Here is a 14,393-nt window from a genome sequence, read left to right as displayed (position 1 = left end):
GGAACAGGAGTGGTCTTGTGGGAGAAAGAGAGAGAGGGCGAGAGAGAGGGAGAGAGAAAGATCCACTGCTCTTGGTTCCTCTGGGCTACAGAGGTGCTGGTTTCCAAGTCTGATTAAACATTGAAGGAGTTGGAAGGGGAAGGCCTCACCAGAGAGTTAATATTAATGGGTCTCTCGTCTTTCCACCACAAGCCGCTGGTTTGCTGTTAGGAGGCGGTTCGCCTCTGTTTATGTGTCTTTTTGAGGAGCAATTGAAACTTCTCGTCGACCCAGGCATTCAGAAGATGACGGTCTTAATGTGGAAAGTGACAGTATATCTATATTCTACATAGAACCATTGCCTTAATTCCTCAGAACCACTGGTGGTTCCTGGCTTCCCCCCCCCAGCAATTTGCATTGCTTTGCATGAATAGTTACTGATTAGTAATCCTAAGGATGTAATAAATGTCACAGAGCAAAAGGGGTTGAAGGATCCTTGAAGAACCATTATTGTTCTATTCATTATGGTGCTGTATAGAAAATATTTTTTTAAAAGGCACCCTATAGAACCATCTAAAGGTTTTTTCATCAGACCGATTTTTTTAGATGTTATGGTTATATGAAGAACCAACTACAAGATACTTTTCTGGGATAAAGAACCATATAAGCATCTGAATGGTTATTTTTGTAGTCGTGGTTCTATATAGAACCAACTACAAGATACTTTTCTGGCATAAAGAACCATATAAGCATCTGAATGGTTATTTTTGTAGTCGTGGTTCTATACAGAACCATCTACAAGATACGCTTCTGGCATGAAGAGCCATATAAGATACTTTTCTGGTATAAAGAACCATTTAAGCATCTGGATGGTTGTTTTTGTAGTAATGGTTCTATACAGAACCATCTACAAGATACTTTTCTGGTATAAATAACCATATAAGCGTCTGAATGGTTATTTGTGTAGTCGTGGTTCTACATAGAACCAACTACAAGATACTTTTCTGGCATAAAGAACCATATAAGCATCTGAATGGTTATTTTTGTAGTCGTGGTTCTATATAGAACCAACTACAAGATACTTTTCTGGTATAAATAACCATATAAGCGTCTGAATGGTTATTTTTGTAGTCGTGGTTCTATATAGAACCAACTACAAGATACTTTTCTGGCATAAAGAACCATATAAGCATCTGAATGGTTATTTTTGTAGTCGTGGTTCTATATAGAACCAACTACAAGATACTTTTCTGGCATAAAGAACCATATAAGCATCTGAATGGTTATTTTTGTAGTCGTGGTTCTATATAGAACCAACTACAAGATACGCTTCTGGCATAAAGAGCCATATAAGATACTTTTCTGGTATAAAGAACCATATAATAAGCATCTGGATGGTTGTTTTTGTAGTAATGGTTCTATACAGAACCATCTACAAGATACTTTTCTGGTATAAAGAACCATATAAGCATCTGAATGGTTATTTTTGTCGTCGTGGTTCTATATAGAACCAACTACAAGATACTTTTCTGGCATAAAGAACCATATAAGCATTTAAATGGTTATTTTTTGTAGTCGTGGTTCTATACAGAACCAACTACAAGATACTTTTCTGGCATAAAGAACCATATAAGCATCTGGATGGTTATTTTTGTAGTTGTGGTTCTATATAGAACCAACTACAAGATACTTTTCTGGTATAAAGAACCATATAAGCATCTGAATGGTTATTTTTGTTGTCGTGGTTCTATGTAGAACCATCTACAAGATACTTTTCTGGTATAAAGAACCATATAAGCATCTGGATGGTTGTTTTTGTAGTAATGGTTCTATACAGAACCATCTACAAGATACCTTTCTGGCATAAAGAGCCATATAAGCATCTGAATGGTTATTTTTGTAGTCGTGGTTCTATATAGAACCATCTACAAGATACTTTTCTGGTATAAAGAACCATATAAGCATCTGAATGGTTATTTTTGTAGTCATGGTTCTATATAGAATCAACTACAAGATACTTTTCTGGTATAAATAACCATATAAGCATCTGAATGGTTATTTTTGTAGTCGTGGTTCTAAACAGAACCAACTACAAGATACTTTTCTGGCATAAAGAACCATATAAGCATCTGAATGGTTATTTTTGTAGTCGTGGTTCTATGTAGAACCAACTACAAGATACTTTTCTGGCATAAAGAACCATATAAGCATCTGAATGGTTATTTTTGTAGTCATGGTTCTATATAGAACCAACTACAAGATACTTTTCTGGCATAAAGAACCATATAAGCATCTGGATGGTTATTTTTGTAGTCGTGGTTCTATATAGAACCAACTACAAGATACTTTTCTGGCATAAAGAACCATATAAGCATCTCAATGGTTATTTTAATAGTCGTGGTTCTATACAGAACCAACTACAAGATACTTTTCTGGCATAAAGAACCATATAGGCATCTAATTGGTTATTTTTGTAGTCGTGGTTCTATATAGAACCATCTACAAGATACTTTTCTTGTATAAAGAACCATATAAGCATCTGAATGGTTATTTTAATAGTCGTGGTTCTATATAGAACCATCTACAAGACGTTTTCCTTGTATATAACAGGTGAAATAAGGATTGAACACGTCACCATTTGTCTAGTAAATATTTCTAAACACACTATTGACATGAAATTCTCACAGGTAACAACCCATCCAATCCACTCAAAATCAAACCATAGATAATCCATAAATTAAGTCATGTCTAATAATGAGAAACGACACAGGGGGAAAAGTATTGAACATGCTTACTGAATTTTATTTAATACTTCATCCAAGACGCCTCCTGTATGAAGCTTTTTGTGGGCTCCTGGATTCAGGTCAGGTGATTGGCTGGGCCGTTCTAGCAGCTTTATTTTCTTCCTCTGAAACCAGTTTGCGAGATTCCTTGGCTGTGTGTTCGGGATCTTTGTCTTATCTTCATCATCCATTCATCCTTCCTTCAATTATGCTGAAGAAATCAGCCCCCGACCGTGATGCTCTCACCTCCAAACTTCACTGCTAGAATGGTGTTCTTGGGGTGATATGCAGTGCCTTTTGACCTCCAAACATGGTGTGTATTATGGCATCCAAAGAGTTTGATTTTTCATGGTAAGCATGCACCCAGGCCGTGGCGGTTGAGTGCATTACTTATTGTTTTCTTCCCAGGTCTTTCAGTAGCTCTCCACATGTGGTCCTTGGCTCTTGGACAACTCTTCTGATAATTCTCTTCACTCCTTCACTCCTGTCTGAAATCTTGCAGGGAGCACCTGGTCGTGGCCGGTTTATTGTAAAATGACGTTTTTTCCACTTCCAGATTACGGCCCCAACAGTGCTGAGTGGAACCTTCAGTAGATTAGAAATTATTCTGGAACCAATGCCATCAGTACATTTTGCAACAATACGGTTGTGAAGGTCTTGAGAGAGCTCACTGGTTTTACCCATCATGAGATGTTTCTTGTGTGGCACCTAGGGTAATGAGACACCTTTTTATAGGCCATGGGTTCAACCAGCTGATATTAATTTGAACTAATTACTGGTAGAATTCAGCTGGTGTCGTGAGTTTCCATGGCTTTTTGCATCTCTCTTTCTTCATGTGTTCAATACTTTTCACTGTGTCACTTTTTACGTTTCTCATTATTATAATTATTAGATAATACTTAGAAAACTGGTGGCGTGTTCAACCAGGTCAACAACCACTTGGTTCCACATGGTTCCTTGGTCCATGGTGTAGCTATGGATCTATAAAGAACCTCATTAATGACCCCCCGCTTCCAAGAATGTACTCTAGGACACCTTAACCAGCCACGCATCCAGATGTTCCTTGCCTGAAGAACTATTTTACCAGATAAAGAACCGTACCAGATAAAGTACGGTTTTGGGAGTTGTCCTGGTTCTATGTCGAACCATACCTATACATTCTTCTATAGAGAACCATTTCCTTCATTAAGGAACCCCTGGAAGAGGAAGGAACAAACCGTGCTAACAGAGCACCCCTGGTTCATGTCAACAGAACCAGACCTAGAACCAAAGTGTGAACGCACCTTTAAAACACCTGATCCATGAAAATACGCCTGGATCAGCCCAGATTCCCATCCACTGGTTCAGATCGGGACATCCCTGCATTCGAAACAAAAGAGGGATGCATGTAGTAGAAAATGGGTTCTTTGACTATTCTAAAGAACCCTTAAACCAGGCAAAGGACCATTCAAGCCTTCAAATGATTGTCAGGTCTTTGAACAGAACCATTGCCTTGACTAAAGGGCTCTTGAAAAGCCCCCCCATTAACACTGAAATTTAGTCCAAGTCTTTTCCAAGTCCAATTTCTCTAAAATGTCATAGTCTTCTTCCCTGCTGATCTGAGACCCTCAGCAAGCAAGAAGAAGTGCTGGGCCAGGCCATGCAGTATATGTCCTTGAAGGCCTCCAGGCCAGCATGTAACTCCACCCGCATGCTGTAACTGTAGTATTTGCAATGTCAGGATTGCACAGAAGGAGGCAAAGCTGCAAAGTCTTGGCCCACGTCCACCGACAGCCTGGACAGCTTCCTTCAGAACGACCTCAGCCAGGCAGATACTGAAAGCCTCGGAGACATGAAGGAGTGTTTTGTGTCGTGTGGGCTTGAGGAAAGGCACTCGTGCTGGCACGACTGGTTGTTCCAAGGCACGGCGATCTCTGGAGACACCTTTGTCTTCCACACCGGAATTCTCCTCGGAAACATTCTCCAAATGCAGCCGTGTGGTAAGACGAGTTCTTCTTGCCACGACCTGCCAGGTGTTACGTCGCCTTCCGGCCTTGAGCAGAGCGCCCGCAGATGCCCGCCTGGAGTCTGGGAAAGCGTTTCTTCTTGGGTCAGGAATTTGAGAAGCCCAGGTTCACCCTTTGATCCGTAATGCAGTTTGATCTTAGCAGGCGTTGGCCTGAGCGAATCCACCCAAACGGTGCCAAGTGCAGAGAGGTGGAACGGTGGAGTGCGCTCCTCGGTTTCCTGAAGGAACTGTCTCAGTGGAAAAACACTTCCCGGTTATTTTCCAGCTTTATGACCTTGGCGCCCCTCCTCTTACCCAGTAATCCTTCGCGGTGTAAAAAACGTCCTCGCGGGGGAAGCGCTTTTCGGAGTGGTTAAACTCTGTACAGTAGGTCACATGAGGTTACATTTTTGAGTGTTAAGAGTGTGGAGGGGATTGCAGTTCTTGTTTGCGTGCCTGTTCTTCTTGTTCGAAGCCCCGCGGCCCTCTTAAGAGGAGCTCCGTCCGGCTTCCTCAGAATGACAGATTGGGTTTAGAGACACGAGCCTGCTCAGCACTTTCTGTTCATTAAGCTCATCCTCATGTGGAGCCAGTGGAGAGGCCTCACTGGTGCTGAAACCAGAGGAAATCAACGACTGCAGCAGACGTGATGACCTGCTGTCGGTTGATGGTGTGATTGCATGTGCGGGAGGGTTCTTCTAATTCAACATAGTATCAAAATGGGTTCCACTAGCGTCGTCAGTCAAGACTGTGGGACCCCCCCCCCCCCCACAAAAAAAAGATGAATGTCCCGAATGCAGCCCAGCATCTAAATGATTCGTTGACATGCCAAATTTCACGTAGAACCATCGGCCAATCCTTCTGGGTGGCGTTTTAATAGATCAGTGTATGTGAATTCTCGAACCACGGAACCATGTTCTGGCTGTGACTACTCGGAACCATTCAAAGCTGGTTCTACAATGAGAACCACTGCATTTGCTTCTTGGGAACTTCATTGATGTAGCACTGTTGAGGGAAGGTCTTCTAGAACATTCCCACCCTAGAAGGAACCCAGCTTCTTCCTGTTCGTCTTCACAGAAACACAAGAGAACTTCAGTGGTTCCCAGACAGGTTGGAGCAGTGTGACGGTGTACTCTGAAGAACCTTTCAGAAAGAACCTGAACTTTTTTTTTTTTAGGACCTTTACCTTCACTTTATCCAAGAATGCAGTGATTAGAAGTATATAAACGTACATGTACAGTACATACCCTACTAAACAGGGGCTATAACCATTTATGTAGCATTATGCAGCTTTATGTAGCCCCCAAGCAAGAACTAACTTCTATCTTCCCGGGAACTGAACCTCTTGTTCTTCTTCTTCGGGGCATGTCATCAGATCTGCCCAGACTGTGTCAGCAGTGGAGAAGACCTTGAGGTGGCCTTCTACAAAAAAAAGAGAGCTTCTTAGTTCTGCTTTCACAAGCACCAATGGCAACGCGAGTGCGAGGGGGGGGGGGGGGGGTAATCGGGGGTTAGAAGAAGAAAAAAACAGAAAGAAGGCAAGAACGGAAGCTGGCTGAGGTCTTTGCTCTAGGTTACTCCATCCCATCTGTGTAATAAGATAGCAGGGCTTGTAGAAGTGGGCAAGGAGGGAAGCGTGGAGAAACGAGAACAAAAAAAGAAGGAAAAGAGAAAGGCCCTCTTCATGGCCTTGAGCAGCACAAAATGGTGGCTGACCGGTGTCAGCGGTTGCTGCGACGCTGCAGTGGCTCCGAGTGTGTGTGAAATGGAGTCCTGTGAGCTACGCTAGCTCTCGGCCGGCCGCTGCTGCTCCGATGCAGAAGATTATTCTGTCAGCCAGGCGAGGCGGCGGCTCCTCCAGTGCGGACAGCTTCAGCTGTTGTCCTGGGAGACGCCGGACCTTTGCGCTCCTTGCTTTTTCACTGGCTGACTGTCGCTCTGGAGTCCTAAAAAAGGGTTCTTTCAACAGTGGAACTTGGTTCGACTTTTATGTAGAACCTTTTGTTCAAGAAAATCCATAAAGAACCATCTACGAGATGGTTTCTTCATGTTTGAAGGACCCTGTCTCCAGGCAAAGACACATTTAAGCCTGATGGTTCTCTTTAGAACTGAAGAACCCTAAAAGAACCCTTGTTTCATTGACCCAATTGATGGAACCATGCAAACGTTTTTCCACCAATCCTAGAACCCTTCTAGGGGTTGTGAGTATAGAGTATTGTATCTTACAGCATGGAATTGTATCTCAGAGACCTTTCAGATGTCCAGAGGTCACTCACAAAATTGGTCCCACCAACTGGAACTTCTTACAGGATTGGTTGAATTCAAATTATTTTGGTGGTAAATTTGATATTTATGATCTTCAGTCCAGCTCCTGAAAAAGTAACCAATGGAAGAGCTTGTGTGGCTGTATCTACCTTGATACTACAAACAGTCCTGTATCTTAGAGCATTGTAGCGCATCTTAGAGTATTGTAGCATATCTTAGAGCATTGCAGCGCATCTTAGAGTATTGTAGCATATCTTAGAGTATTGTAGCATATCTTAGAGGATTTAGCATATTATAGAGCATTGCAGCGCATCTTAGAGCATTGTAACGCATCTTAGAGCATTGTAACGCATCTTAGAGCATTGTAACGCATCTTAGAGCATTGTAACGCATCTTAGAGCATAGTAGCATATCTTAGAGCATTGTAACGCATCTTAGAGCATTGTAGCATATCTCAGAGCATTGTAGCATATCTTAGAGCATTGTAACACATCTTAGAGCATTGTAACACATCTTAGAGCATTGTAACACATCTTAGAGCATTGTAGCATATCTCAGAGCATTGCAGCATATATTAGAGCATTGTAGCATATCTTAGAGCATTGTAACGCATCTTAGAGCATTGTAGCATATCTTAGAGCATTGTAACGCATCTTAGAGCATTGTAGCATATCTCAGAGCATTGTAGCATATCTTAGAGCATTGTAACACATCTTAGAGCATTGTAACACATCTTAGAGCATTGTAACGCATCTTAGAGCATTGTAGCATATCTCAGAGCATTGCAGCATATCTTAGAGCATTGTAGCATATCTTAGAGCATTGTAACACATCTTAGAGCATTGTAACACATCTTAGAGCATTGTAGCATATCTCAGAGCATTGCAGCATATATTAGAGCATTGTAGCATATCTTAGAGCATTGTAACGCATCTCAGAGCATTGTAGCATATCTTAGAGCATTGTAACACATCTTAGAGCATTGTAACACATCTTAGAGCATTGTAACACATCTTAGAGCATTGTAACGCATCTTAGAGCATTGTAGCATATCTCAGAGCATTGCAGCATATCTTAGAGCATTGTAGCATATCTTAGAGCATTGTAACGCATCTTAGAGCATTGTAGCATATCTTAGAGCATTGTAACGCATCTTAGAGCATTGTAGCATATCTTAGAGCATTATAATGCATCTTAGAGAATTGTAGCATATCTCAGAGCATTTTAGCATATCTTAGAGCATTGTAACGCATCTTAGAGCATTGTAACGCATCTTAGACCATTGTAACGCATCTTAGAGCATTGTAGCATATCTTAGAGCATTGTAGCATATCTTAGAGCATTGTAGCATATCTCAGAGCATTGTAACGCATCTTAGACCATTGTAACGCATCTTAGACCACTGTAACGCATCTTAGAGAATTGTAGCATATCTTAGAGCATTGTAGCATATCTCAGAGCATTGTAGCATATCTCTGAGCATTGTGACGCATCTTACAGAATTGTGATGCATCTTACAGGATTTAGCATATTATAGAGCATTGCAGCGCATCTTAGAGAATTGTGACGCATCTTAGAGCATTGTAGCATATCTTAGAGCATTGTAACGCATCTTAGAGCATTGTAACGCATCTTAGAGCATTGTAGCATATCTTAGAGCATTGTAGCATATCTTAGAGCATTGTAGCATATCTCAGAGCATTGTAGCATATCTCAGAGCATTGTAACACATCTTAGAGCATTGTAACGCATCTTAGAGCATTGTAGCATATCTCAGAGCATTGTAGCATATCTCAGAGCATTGTAGCATATCTCAGAGCATTGTAGCATATCTCAGAGCATTGTAACACATCTTAGAGCATTGTAACACATCTTAGAGCATTGTAACGCATCTTAGAGCATTGTAGCATATCTCAGAGCATTGTAGCATATCTCAGAGCATTGTAACACATCTTAGATGTGTGTAAAACATCTAATCCTAGAACCCTTCTAGGGGTTGTGAGTATAGAGTATTGTATCTTACAGCATGGAATTGTATCTCAGAGACCTTTCAGATGTCCAGAGGTCACTCACAAAATTGGTCCCACCAACTGGAACTTCTTACAGGATTGGTTGAATTCAAATTATTTTGGTGGTAAATTTGATATTTATGATCTTCAGTCCAGCTCCTGAAAAAGTAACCAATGGAAGAGCTTGTGTGGCTGTATCTACCTTGATACTACAAACAGTCCTGTATCTTAGAGCATTGTAGCGCATCTTAGAGTATTGTAGCATATCTTAGAGCATTGCAGCGCATCTTAGAGTATTGTAGCATATCTTAGAGTATTGTAGCATATCTTAGAGGATTTAGCATATTATAGAGCATTGCAGCGCATCTTAGAGCATTGTAACGCATCTTAGACCATTGTAACGCATCTTAGAGCATTGTAGCATATCTTAGAGCATTGTAACGCATCTTAGAGCATTGTAGCATATCTCAGAGCATTGTAGCATATCTTAGAGCATTGTAACACATCTTAGAGCATTGTAACACATCTTAGAGCATTGTAACACATCTTAGAGCATTGTAACGCATCTTAGAGCATTGTAGCATATCTCAGAGCATTGCAGCATATATTAGAGCATTGTAGCATATCTCAGAGCATTGCAGCATATATTAGAGCATTGTAGCATATCTTAGAGCTTTGTAACGCATCTTAGAGCATTGTAGCATATCTTAGAGCATTATAATGCATCTTAGAGAATTGTAGCATATCTCAGAGCATTTTAGCATATCTTAGAGCATTGTAACGCATCTTAGAGCATTGTAGCATATCTTAGAGCATTATAATGCATCTTAGAGAATTGTAGCATATCTCAGAGCATTTTAGCATATCTTAGAGCATTGTAACGCATCTTAGACCATTGTAACGCATCTTAGAGAATTGTAGCATATTTTAGAGTATTGTAGCATATCTTAGAGCATTGTAGCATATCTTAGAGCATTGTAGCATATCTCAGAGCATTGTAACGCATCTTAGAGCATTGTAGCATATCTTAGAGCATTGTAACGCATCTCAGAGCATTGTAACGCATCTCAGAGCATTGTAACGCATCTTGGAGCATTGTAGCATATCTTAGAGCATTGTAGCATATCTTAGAGCATTGTAGCATATCTCAGAGCATTGTAGCATATCTCAGAGCATTGTAACACATCTTAGAGCATTGTAATGCATCTTAGAGCATTGTAACGCATCTCAGAGCATTGTAGCATATCTCAGAGCATTGTAGCATATCTCAGAGCATTGTAACACATCTTAGAGCATTGTAACACATCTTAGAGCATTGTAACGCATCTTAGAGCATTGTAGCATATATTAGAGCATTGTAACACATCTTAGAGCATTGTAACACATCTCAGAGCATTGTAACGCATCTCAGAGCATTGTGACGCATCTCAGAGCATTGTGACGCATCTTACAGAATTGTGACGCATCTTACAGAATTGTAGCATATCTTAGAGCATTGTAGCATATTGTAGAGGAGTGTAACACATCTTAGAGTATTGTAGCGCATCTTAGAGCATTGAAACACATCTTAGAACATTGTAGCATAACTTAGAGGAGTGTAGCGCATCTTAGAGCATTGTAACGCATCTTAGAGGAGTGTAGCGCATCTTAGAGGAGTGTAGCGCATCTTAGAGCATTGTAACGCATCTTAGAGCATTGTAGCATATCTTAGAGTATTTTAGAGTAGTTTAGCGTATTATGGTTTATCATATAGTGTTGTTGTATACCTTGTATACCGAGTATTGTGATAATCTTAGAGTGTTGCGTTGAGTATCATGTTGTATTTCAATATTTTCTATCTTAGTGTATCGCATTGTGTCTTAGAGTACTTTATTTTGGAGTATTGTGTAGGTTATAGGATTGTATCTTCGAGTATTGTTATGTATCTTGGAGTACTTACACTATCTTATTGAGTATGTAATGCTTTTTATAATATTGTTTTATATTTTAACTCTCAGTACTGTTGTACTAAGAGTATTGTATTGTGTCTTAGAGTATTCTATTGTATATTAGAGGATTGTTTTGTATCATGGTACTGAATTGTACTGAAAGTATCGTTTGGTATCTTAGAGTATCACCTTGTATTTTAGAGTACTGTTTTGTACTTAAGAGTATTGTTTGGTATCTTAGAGTACCTTACAAGATTCCTAATTATGTTGAGGGTAACCAATGGAAGATCTTGCACGATAGTGTCTGCCTAGATACTACAGACAAACAATGCTGATTGGATGATACTACAGTTCTTGCAGAGTTCAAATGCAACAAACACAACACTAAACCATACACTAAAGTAAACACTGCAGATGTGCGGTTTTTAGTTCTCAAAAGTCATTAGACCTCTAGAAGGCACTTATGGTTTCCTACCGGTGGACTGCATGGTAGGCAGCATGAATCGGCCTGTAGACCTTAATCTCCTTTTGAGGTTCTTGTGCAAGAGGCCAGTGCACACGAGTGGTTTGTGCAACTACCTCTTTTTTCTGAATAGACAGTAGAGACGACTTGGTAGACACAAAAGTACAGTCCCTCAAGGAAGGGTGTTTAAACTGCTGTAGGCCTTTGACTCACAAGCAAGACAGCGCAGCTAGGCCGTGTGTGAATGTATGTGTGTGTGTGTGAGAGTGTAAGGAGGACAAGAAGCTTGTGATTCATCTGGAGGAATGCTACGGGGTATTATTCAGTATTAAAGGGTAGCTGGGTGAAGTTAGCCATCTGCTAGATGTCGGTCAGACGTTCCTGTACGGGTTCCCAGACATCAAACAGCAAATTATAATTTCAGTAAAGGATTAGCATAAAGTCGCAGCTGCCGCAAATGGCATTTTTTGAAGGGAAGGTCTAGTTTAAAGCGCTCGAAAGTCAGCAAAACAGACGACGGCGAGCTCGCCTGCGCTGCTCGTGTGCTGCAGTGTTTACCGGCGAGGATGTTTCTTAATGAGATATTCCGTATTTGATTTAACAGCAGCCGTGTTCAGACACTGTGTCGACAGCAGCTCCATTGTCAGATCAGGCCTTCTGCGGTTCAGTGCTTTTGTGTATTTGATATTTTAAGACCATTTAATTCAACCCAAACAAATGTCATAAAAGAACCGGCCTGTCTGGAAGCAGATCAACGCCGGTAAACCACTCCAGATATGTAGCTCAATTAGCAGTCAGGTCACTGAGAGGTGGTGTTTTGATATGTGAGATGTCTGATGTTGTGTCTGTAGTCGTGTCTTTTTTTGTTCGTTTGTTTTTGCACTTTTTGTGTTCCTCATGATGGTTGTACGATATCAATTACGGGTGCCTGATACTGAAAAGGTGGGTTAGGATCATGTACATATCATGATACATCAACATTTCTCAAATGTAGGAATGGGGATCCACTGCAGAGATACGAGCTTTATGTCTACAGGGTTACAAAAAGGGCTCGATACGGATCATCAGTGTCCGGTTATGACAACTTTACAGAATTGTGTACAGAACGTTGTAGGTTATTGCTCTGCATAGTAGAACATTGTGATGTATTGTGGAGTATCTTCCTGTATTGTGGAGTATGGTGCTATATTGTACAGTATTGTTGAGTAGAGTATTGTAGAGTATTGTGCTGTATTGTTGAGTATCGTCCAGTATTGTGGAGTATTGTTGAGTATTGTAGAGTATCGTGCTGTATTGAGTATTGTTGAGTATCGTGCTGTATTGTGGAGTATTGTTGAGTATTGTAGAGTATCCTGCTGTATTCTAGAGTATTGTAGAGTATTCTAGAGTATTGTTGAGTATCGTGCTGTATTGTGGAGTATTGTTGAGTATTGTAGAGTATCCTGCTGTATTCTAGAGTATTGTAGAGTATTCTAGAGTATTGTTGAGTATCGTGCTGTATTGTAGAGTATTGTGCTGTATAGAAGAGTATTTGGATGTATTGTAGAGTATTGTGCTGTATCGAAGAGTATTTGGCTGTATTGTAGAGTATTGTGCTGTATCGAAGAGTATTTGGATGTATTGTAGAGTATTGTGCTGTATCAAAGAGTATTTGGATGTATTGTAGAGTATTGTGCTGTATCGAAGAGTATTTGGATGTATTGTAGAGTATTGGGTTGTATTGTGGAGTATTGTAGAGTATGGTGCTGTATTGTAGAGTATTGGGTCGTATTGTGGAGTATTGTGCTGTGTTGTAGAGTATTGGGTTGTATTGTGGGGTATTGTAGAGTATGGTGCTGTGTTGTTGAGTATTGTGCTGTATTGTAGAGTATTGGGTTGTATTGTGGAGTATTGTAGAGTATTTTGCTGTGTTGTTGAGTAATGTGCTGTATTGTAGAGTATTGGGTTGTATTGTGAAGTATTGTAGAGTATTGGGTTGTATTGTGAAGTATTGGGTTGTATTGTGGAGTATTGTAGAGTATTGGGTTGTATTGTGAAGTATTGGGTTGTATTGTGGAGTATTGTGGAGTATTGTAGAGTATTGTAGAGTAATGTGCTGTATTGTAGAGTATTGTAGAGTATTGTGCTGTATTGTAGAGTATTGGGTTGTATTGTGAAGTATTGTAGAGTATGGTGCTGTGTTGTAGAGTATTGTGCTGTATTGTAGAGTATTGGGTTGTATTGTGGGGTATTGTAGAGTATGGTACTGTGTTGTTAAGTATTGTGCTGTATTGTAGAGTATTGGGTTGTATTGTGGGGTATTGTAGAGTATGGTGCTGTGTTGTTAAGTATTGTGCTGTATTGTAGAGTATTGGGTTGTATTGTGGGGTATTGTAGAGTATGGTGCTGTGTTGTTGAGTATTGTGCTGTATTGTAGAGTATTGGGTTGTATTGTGGAGTATTGTAGAGTATGGTGCTGTGTTGTAGAGTATTGTGCTGTATTGTAGAGTATTGGGTTGTATTGTAGAGTATTGTGCGGTGTTGTTGAGTAATGTATTGTAGAGTATTGTGCTGTATTGTAGAGTATTGGGTCGTATTGTGGAGTATTGTGCTGTATTGTAGAGTATTGGGTCGTATTGTGGAGTATTGTGCTGTGTTGTAGAGTATTGGGTTGTATTGTAGAGTATTGGGTTGTATTGTAGAGTATTGTGCGGTGTTGTTGAGTAATGTATTGTAGAGTATGGTGCTGTGTTGTTGAGTAATGTATTGTAGAGTATTGTGCTGTATTGTAGAGTATTGTGCGGTGTTGTTGAGTAATGTATTGTGGAGTATTGTGCTGTATTGTAGAGTATTGGGTCGTATTGTGGAGTATTGTGCTGTGTTGTTGAGTAATGTTTTCTTGAGTGATGTATTGTAGAGTATTATGTTGAGGAATAAATAATAATGAGAGTGAACTTAATTACCTGATTGAAAGCTAATTACCTATTTTATTGTTTCCCT

The 14,393-nt window shown here is 40.2% G+C and overlaps 1 protein-coding gene across 6 annotated transcripts in view; it reads left to right on the top strand.

The window, feature by feature from the left end:
- Positions 1-14,393, top strand: part of znf462 (zinc finger protein 462) — an 83,320-nt gene that overhangs the window by 19,966 nt on the left and 48,961 nt on the right. The window contains exon 1 of one of the 6 annotated variants that reach the window (XM_072661410.1): positions 4,686-4,741. The exons of the other annotated variants lie outside the window; for them this stretch is intronic. The gene's annotated coding sequence lies outside the window, so the exon portion shown is untranslated. Of the gene's footprint in view, positions 1-4,685; positions 4,742-14,393 lie in introns of those variants that run through there. 6 annotated transcript variants of the gene reach the window in all.

This window comes from Salminus brasiliensis, chromosome 18 (assembly GCF_030463535.1).
Source record: "Salminus brasiliensis chromosome 18, fSalBra1.hap2, whole genome shotgun sequence".
NCBI lineage: Eukaryota > Metazoa > Chordata > Actinopteri > Characiformes > Bryconidae > Salminus > Salminus brasiliensis.
Note: the sequence above shows the minus strand (reverse complement) of the source record. Positions and strands in the feature narration are given on the sequence as shown.